The sequence below is a fragment of the Theobroma cacao genome, chromosome 8 (assembly GCF_053813885.1).
Source record: "Theobroma cacao isolate CCN51 chromosome 8, ASM5381388v1, whole genome shotgun sequence".
Lineage (NCBI taxonomy): Eukaryota > Viridiplantae > Streptophyta > Magnoliopsida > Malvales > Malvaceae > Theobroma > Theobroma cacao.
In genome coordinates this window covers 27,734,054-27,743,759 of record NC_142646.1, presented here as the reverse complement: position 1 = coordinate 27,743,759, position 9,706 = coordinate 27,734,054, and positions in this window count along the sequence as shown.

Below are 9,706 nucleotides of genomic sequence, written 5' to 3'. Positions count from 1 at the left end.
CTTGACTACATATGGCTCATAGGTGTAGGTATACCCTATATGCAAATTAAACCACCTTATCAACTAAATGCATTCGATCATACGCTATTCTATTCAAGATCTACCTAAATCTCCTTCTTCTAGGCTTAACCTTGGTTTTCAATTTAATCTAATTGGTGATCAGGCAATTAGAAGCATTAAGAATTGAATAAAATAAACAACTTAAAACCATCAAACATAAGCAAAAGAGAAATAAATAAATTAGACTACGTATTGAGTTTAACCATAATCTTAGATAATTAATTTAGTTCCCCATCAAGTCACATATCATCATCAAATTAAGTTTAAACATTAAAATAAAGCTAAGGAAAGAAAAAAATAACAAAAAGATAGTAGAACCCAAGAACTATAATCTTGATCTTCCAAATTTTCTTTAATTCCTCAAATTCTTCTTAGCTTCAATGACTTTTATGACTTGATTCTCAGCTCTTAATCTAATTCTTTTCATTCTCTTTTAAAAGTCCTCCGAAATATTGTTTTTATAAGGCTTTGAAGCTAGGCCAAGTTGTGTGAAGATAGAAGTCAATTTCAACTAGGGTTTCCTCATCAGACTATGCGGGCCGCGACCTTGACCAATTAATTAGCAAAAATCATAATTGCTCTAGGACTCCTGTAATGCTTTAAGTTCGATATGATTTTTGACTATCTTCCAAGCCGAACTAGGTAAAGTGGTAAACATAAAAGTTTTAGCTTTTTATCTTATCTTTCCAATGGTCAAGAATTATCTTATTTGGAGTTCTGTAACAAGAGTTATGATCACAATAGTGAGACATATGCAGCGAAAATCTGCACCTCAAAATTGCTCTCCTTCTTCCATTAAAATTCTTCATTCATTAAACACCTACAAAAGCATGAATAAATCAACAACTTATCTTAATCACATTAACATCAAATTAAGTATGAAATTAACTAAGATTATATTGACTCACATAAATTAACTAATTAAAAATAATTTAAATAAAACTTACTAATTTCAATATATTACCACAAGAACTAAGCTAAATTACTATCAAAATAAAGTTTAAATAACTCTATATCATAAAGTTAGTAATGTGGCACGTGGTGCCCTCTCTGACATGCCACGTGGCATATCTACATCAATATGTTAGTGCCACGTGGCACTACCACATCAACATGTCAAAATGATATGGCACTGCCTTGCTAGCATTTCTAGCCCACCTTACATGCCACATCAACAAGTGGTGCCATGTCAGCATCACGTCAACAATGACATTAGCTCTGTAAAAGTTAATTTCAGAAGGAAAATGTTAAAAGAACTAAATTAAAGCAATTCTCAAAATTAAGAGACTAAATTATTGTGATTTGGAGTAAAAGGACTAAAATGTAAAAAATGCATGAGAACAAAAATTGCTGAGATATTTTGACATGTTAAAAAAATATTTACAATGAGCTCGTGTTTTGATAAGATTGAAAAGTTTTTTTGTGAAGATTTTTTTATTTTTTCTGTTTTGTAGAGAGAGGAAAACTTTTATAATTGTAAAATGTTTTGAGGGTCAACATACTAAATGCCTTAATTCATGTAAAATCTATTTTAAGTTTAAGAAGAATGTAATACATTTTTCATTCTTCCTTTCTTCAATGAAAACAACCTTCCTTTTTCTACATATTTCTTTCAATACAACCTCATTTCTCTTTCAATAACCTCATTTGATCCTTTTTCAACAGAAATACTAAACTCATTTCAAAACATTTCTTTTTCTCATCATTGAACAGTTTAGGCCAAAACGACCATGTCTAAAGACTGAATTTAATAGCTGTTGTGACCTCGACTTTTGATACGGGTGTAAATTAGAATGAGAATTTTCAATGCAAATGGTAGATAAACTAGTACTATCTTGATGAGTCATCTCGATTAAGAATAAGTTTGACTCGTAAGCTATTTTTCCTACTAATCCAACTCATAAATCTTTAACCATTGGGAGAAACATAGCCCACCCTCTTATTTCAAATGATGATTCCATGGCCTGATTTCCTCCTAGGCAATGATCACTCCATTTATTTCTAGATTGATTTCTAGTTAAAGAACCAACCTCTTTCTCATAGGTTCCTTAAGATCTTTGCTACTTTCAATAAAACAGGAATTGTTGTTGACTTTAGTTATTGAGAAGGTAACTTGTGGAGATGGTCCATCCAACTTAGGCACAAACTCTTCAATTAGGAGCTTGGGCAATGGAAATCCTCTATTGACCTCATTAGAACTGTCAAATCACACCCTTTAAATTTCGATAGAGCCATTTGAAAATAATCTACTAATGGAGCCTACATGCCATCCTCTTTTATTAAATTTCATCAAATGGAAAAGTGGTGATCCCAAGCTATCTAGAAGCAACTTTCAAAAAGTCTTGTTAAGAAAAAAAATGGTTGTTTTCACTTGGCAAAGTATCCATGGCAGAGTTGCTAGCAAGCATGACCTTCACAAAAGAGGACTCATAAATGCTAATGCCACTTTTTGTACTATGTTTAGCATTGAGATTGAAACCCCTACCCATATTTTTTTCACTTGTTCTGTCACTTGGCAAATTTGAGTGAACAATTGCAACCTTTACTGCACGTTTGGTACAGGGAATAACTAAGCTATTCCCTATCTATTCCCATGGTTTTGCTCTACTTTCGTTTGGTACAGCAATGCCTCAAGTAATAGCTATTATCTACACCCGAGCTTATTCTTTAAAATGGGGTAAAACTCAAGCATAACTACACCCGAGCTTCCCCATGGGTTTTGCTATTCCATGACTAAGGGAATAGCTACAAAATATGATAAGACTAAAATACCCTTTATAACTTAAAAATATTACAACTCTAGATCTATAAATATTTTTTTTCTTCTCATTTTCCCTTCTTCTTTTTCTCTCTTCTCACGTTTTTTCCTCTCTCATTCTTTCTCTAACTGGCACTCAACACTGGAGATGACATTGGTGGCGGTTGCGACGGTGACGACAACGACCATTTCACCACCGAATATGGTTGAAAAATGGCAATCTAGTCCTTTTCAACAAGATTCAATCGAGATTCAGCCAGATTTGCCCACCGGAAGCACAAGATCTGGTGTTTCCCGACCAGATCCCAAGGTTGGATCTAGCACTTCACGGTCAGATCCAGCCACATGGTGTGCCAAATCGACGTTTTAATACACCGGTTGCCTTTCCGACGATTGGCCCATGAAGAATAAAAAAGGAAAAAGGGAAAAAATAGAATAAAAAAGAAAAACTTATTTGTAAAATATAAACTATTAATATTTTATATATAATTTAAACATTATTAATATTAATATGATTAAAATATTAAAATATTAATATTTTAAACTATTAATGTTTTATTTATTAAATTATTAATATATTAAAATTTTAAAGAGTATAGATAAAAAATAAAAATTTATTAATATTTTAATAATAATAATAATAATATTTTAATAATATTATTATTAAATTATAAATAAAATATTATTAATTAAAATATTAATAATTAAATTATACTAAAATATTAATATTTAAATTATTAATTATTAATATTTTAATTAATTATAAATTATTAATATTTAAAAAATAAAATAAAAATAAATAATTATATATATATAATAAAGGGTATTTTTGTCTTGTTATTTTCTATTCCTTTCTTATTCCAAAGTTATTGTTACCAACCAAAAACTATAATAAGTCATAATAATTATTCATACTATATTCCATACATCATACCAAACTACGTAGTACTTATTTTATTATATTATCACCTAATTCTATTCCAACGTAATAATTATTCTATTCTATTTTTGTATATTTCGAGAACCAAACGTGCCCTTAGAGTTTAAAATGGGCCCACTTTAATGATGTCACCAACTTCCTTGTGGTGTGGCAACATAGGAACGCCCTCAAGTTCCATTGAAATTAGGAATATGCTATTTTTCTCCACTATTTGAACTCTATGGCTTTATAGGAATGAAATCTTGTTTCTCAAAGATATTATTTTAGTAAGGTTGGCGTAAATGGCATCGTAACCACATCCTATCAACCCATTTCTTTTTTGAACTCAACAAAATGACCTTCGATAGAAGGAAAAGCAAAATTGTTATCAATAGTAGATGGGCAAAACCCCTTGGTTCCTTGAAACTCAACGTGGATAGCTCTACCTTGGTAAACCTGGCCTTGCAAGCATAGAGGATTCAATCAGAGATCACAAAGGTTTCATAAAAGGGATTTTCTCTTCTCTTGCGGGCATTGAAGATTATGGTGCATGAAAAATATTTCCAACTGCATTCAAGTTCTTAAAACTAAAATGATTGAGTTAACCATCACCCATATTCATATTAATGCTTGCTAAAGTTGGGACTATCAGGTGCAAACATTTCTTAACCCTTTTCTGATCCTTGTGCTGCTTGAAATTTAATGAACTACCCAATGGTGAGTTAAAGTTGCATTTTAGGAAGCTTTGTTGAAATGGAGCTAACACTTGTCCTTAGTTCTTATGCTTATTTTGTGTTTGTCTTGCCATATAATCTATGTTGCTTATTTCTAGGTTCAGGAATGGCACGATGTGTTGGTCCCTTCTGATTTTTTTTTTGTTTTTTTAAGGGGATGTTCTTGTTGGTGAACGTTTGTTTTGCTCTTTAAGGTTGAGTTGTTCTTCTTAAGTGCCACATCTGACAACTTCCTCCTTGTTGTGGTTGTACTTGACTTTTACTAATGAAATTCACTTGCCATTCAAAAAAAAAACCTAATACTAGTTTTTACCAACTATAAGTACTTCATGATCTTGTTACCTTGGTTGGCTAATAATTTCAAATGTTGAAATTTTTTCTTGATCTAAGAGAGACAAAACTATATGATTTTTGTAAAATGATTTAATAAGAATAAAAAGTCTTATCAATGGTTATTTTGGTATTAAAATAACTTATAATGATTTTTTATAATTTTTAAAAGGAGCCTACTTTGGAATCAAATAGGAAATGGAGTTAAATTTTTGAATGAATCTTTTTTATTTTGTTTTTGGAATCAAAACTTATATTTTTATTTTTTTGGAATTTAATTTTTTTAGGTACTTATATTGAATCCAAAGGGGTTGGTTTGTTAAATCTTATTAAATATCTTAAATAAATAGAAAACAAAAACGGGGAGAGGACATTTACTTTTCTCAAGCCTAAGCCCATTTCCAAACCTTCCTTTGTATTCTTCTTTTTCTCGAGTCTAAATACAATGTCAGCATGAGAAATGTCATATCAATACATAATCAATAGCACAATAATGAGAAAATGCGATATTATCTTAATCAATGTCAAGTTAGCATAGTCAAAACGCCACATAACAGTGTTAAAATTTGGACTAAAATTGACAAATTGAATAATTACAAGAACTAAATTTACACAAATTATTAATATGAAGTAAATTTGTACATGGACTATTTTTTATGGACTAATTACATAATTTGACATTTCGAAGCCAAAATGACGCGACAAAAATTTTTCGATGGATTTTCTCTCTCCTAGCATTTGAATACTTATCGAAATGCAAAAAATAAATAAGTAAAAAAATGTCATGTGAATAGTGATTAGTTTTGATGGATTTGGAATTGCTGTTCTTGGGTAAAATACAAAAAACTCCCTCGATACAATTCTAAATTACACTCTGACCCCTTTAGTTTCAAAATGCATTGTTAGACCCTTTGCTTTTTATTATCATTAGTCAACAATTATTTATAAACATGAAAAAGTCATAATTACTTTCAAAAAATTGAAAAATAAAAAACAAAACTTATCAAGATCTAATTAAATTAAATAATAATGAAAATACTTTTTAGTAAATGTTTATTGACTTAAAAATTAAAGAAAAAACTCATAATGATGAAAAAAGAAAAAAATAAAAAAATTATTCGAGATTATTTATTAACCATTCAAAATAAATTCACAATTTTGAAAAATAAAATAAAATAATAAGTAATAATATTCTCATTAAATTAGGTATAAATTTTTAGTTGTTTTTTTATATTTAAAAACATAGTGATTCTTTCTTTTTCTTTCCCTTCTTTCTCAATCTCTCACTCTTCCAATCCCGCACCACCATGTTTACAACTTACATCCCAAAATCATTATCACTAAAACATCAACATCATATAGTGAATTTTTCAACCACAACTAGAAAAATTTAATAAATTTACAATATTTTTAATAAATTCACAAGAGCTTGATTGGTTAAATTTAAAATTGATCTCACAAGAGCTTGGTTTAAAAATACAAAACCCTCCCTAAATACATAAAAAAATTATACCATATTTAATTACAATATTATTATTTAAATTTTTTAAAAAAATTTCACTTCAGAATTATTAACTTTTTTGAATTGTTAATAAAATAATCTTAAATAATTTATTTATTTTTTCAATTTTTTTATCATTATGTGTTTCTTTTTAATTTTTTAAAATTAATAAACATCGAATAAAAATATTTTTATTATTATTTAATTAAATTAAATTACGATATTTTTTATTAATAATACGAAGATAATCATGATTTTTCATATTTGTTGATAATAAAAAGTTAAAAACTTAACAATGCATTTTGAAACAAGAAAAATCAAAATGTATTTTAAAAGTATATTGAAGTTTTTTTTTTTTTTTGTATTTTACCCAACTATCTATTGCATGGACGTTGGAATAAAGATATCTAGCCAAACTAAAATGTCTGCATAATGGGTATTGTCGATTCCAATATAATATAGGAATTGTAATTTCTAATATAATGCAGCATTGTTTTCCATTTTCACTTAACGTGGCTTTGGTATTTCTCAATTTATACTTCTCAAAAAGAAAGAAAGAATATCTCATCCCAAGCCGTTGTTTTTTCGATAAAGGTTTTCCAACAACAATGGTGGGGAATTTTGGTCGCAGCATCTACATAGGTTAGTTCCTTGGCTTTTTAAGATCAATTTTTATATGCTATTATTTATCAAAAGAATTGGATCTTTTCAAAGTTCAAATTAAAACTTAATTAAAATGTGAAAATTTCTTATTATTGTTTTATTTTTAACAAAGGTAATTTAGATGAGAGGCTAAACCACAGAGTTCTGTACATATTCTTATCCAAAAATTATGAAAAAGTTCATTTTTGGTTATCTCAATATAAAGAGAAATAGATTGTTTTATAAAAATAACATATTTTGACCATTTTAAATCTCCAAAAATTTTGCTTTAACAGTGATAGCCAACCAAGGTGACGGCCACAAAAGATAAAAAAAAAATATGTGGAAAGAACTATAACCAATAAAAGAAATCAATTATAACAAATGTCCAAGCTCATAATAAAAACAAAAACTTTTTTTGTCAAGTTTTCATAAGCACCTTCAATATATAACAATAATTATAGCACAAAAACCTTAAAAAAATTGGATTCTGTACATAAGTACCATTCTTAAACAATGTTATAAAATAGAAAAAATAAAAACGACAAAACAGTAAAATGATCAATAATAAAAATAGGACAACATCAACATAGAAGAAATTTATCAACCGAAGAAAATCCATGCATGCATAAATTTTTAGCATCAATAATCCACATAAAGGGTGTAATAAGTCAATAAATAATCATAATAGCACTATAAATTTCTTAAAAAAAAATAAGATATGTCAGTAAAATTAGAGCATAAAAACAAGAGAAAATTGTGGGAAATGACCTTTATAGTAAGGTGACTTCAAAAATGACTGTTTCTATAATTTTAACTGTTTTTGACCAGTTTTTAGCATGACTTGACAAGAATACCCTTTAAATTAATTAATCCAAATGAAGGCGCATATCAGTTTCTTTCTTTCTACTCTCCCGGCACTCAGCTTAAAATTCCAAAATTAAAAAAAAATAACCCTCTTCATAAGCTCACTAAAAAAATAACCCTAATAATATTTTTAACTATTTTTAGACAACCTTGAAACAGAATAATTAATCCAAGTGTGGAGCATGGATTATTAAGTAAATAAACATATACACATTAAAGCATTACAATTGACCCAAAATAATACAGAATGAACCCATGTAGATAAATTTCATGTAATTATGACACTTGTGCAATTTCCTACAATAATAGTCATGCAATGCCTAATCAATTAGTTACGCAATTACTAACATTAAATCACAGAATGATTTATAAACAAGTCACGCAATTCTAAGAACAACTAATCGAATCACGCACACACTAATTGACGCCGTGATTGAACAATATTCACGTAATAACCTAGAAACCAATCACGTAATGACCTAGAAACCAATCACGCAATGACCAATCAATCAATCACGCAATGACCGATCAATCAGTCATGCAAAGTTAAACCCTTTTTCAATCACGCAAACCCTACGTGACCCTATGCCAAAATCCACTCACGCAAAAGGTGCCAACCACCTAAGCACGCCCTCACTCACGCAATATCTAACAAAGGGTCATAACACATACATATCAACCAGTCACGCATGGCCGGTCACCTTTCCACCCCAATAACACCAACAATACCACCTTCATGTTTATATTCAAAAATTTCAAACAACAACAATATCAATATGAACAAGCAATATGTATAGGTTTATACTCAAAAACCTTAACCCTAAACATGAACAATAACCATTCTGTCAAAAACTTCCACATAGTTCAAATTAAAATAAAAAAATTCATAAAAAAATTATACCTTTCTCAACGTAATGTTAATTTCTTCACACTACTCAATATGTGAACTACCTTTATGAGAATAATAACCACTCCAAAAGGCTCCTACCACTGCCAAAATGCTCAGAAGTTGAACTGTCGAGGAATACTTTTAACAGACTTGCTTCTACGGATATGTACGGTCTCTCGATGAAAATCGAAGAGTTATGGTCCATATAAAGGACATACTTGACCCGTTAATAGGTTTTGGGTTTAGGCATGGAGCCTAGCGAATGGGTCGGTTTCATTAAGGACAATTTTGTGCAATTTTTTTTTCTCTTGGCTAAAAACAGATAAAATTATATGGAGGACCATTCTAAAAAATGCCTTATGCCTGAGGCCTATTTATGAAAAGTACTCTAAAAACAAAGCAAGGCATAATAAACGAAAAACATGCAACCAGCGTAAGAAGGAAACCAATGAGGAAAGGAAGAGTCAACCTCAATACCAACGTAAATCCAACAAAAAAAAAAGTCGATTAAGCCAAAACAGAAACAAAATCAAACAAAACCTAAGCATAAGATGCAACAACCAAATCGAATGACACCCGACAGCAAAATGACCAAAGATACCACAAACAAACTCAAGTGACAAACACGCAAATGGCTAACACTAAAATATCAGGCGAAAACCCTAGTAAAAATTACCCTTAAATCATCAAAGCAAACACAAATGGCAACCATTAGAGTAAGGCATCAGACATCCGAAAAAATCACAGTCAACCAACTAAACAACAAAGGCAGAAAGAGGAATAGCAAAGCCAAGCTAACAACAGAACCCAAAAGCACTCACAATAAAACCCCTTCAATCCTTAGGCAACGATAAAGGCAAAGGGGAAAAAGCAAATACGAACCTAATGTCTTAGAAAGAGAAAACACCATCCTCACATGTAAGTCCCCAAAATACCCTCCATTGAGCAAGAAAATTACAATGTAACGTGTAGTAGTTTGAAGGCCCTATGTGGGTTAAAATCATAG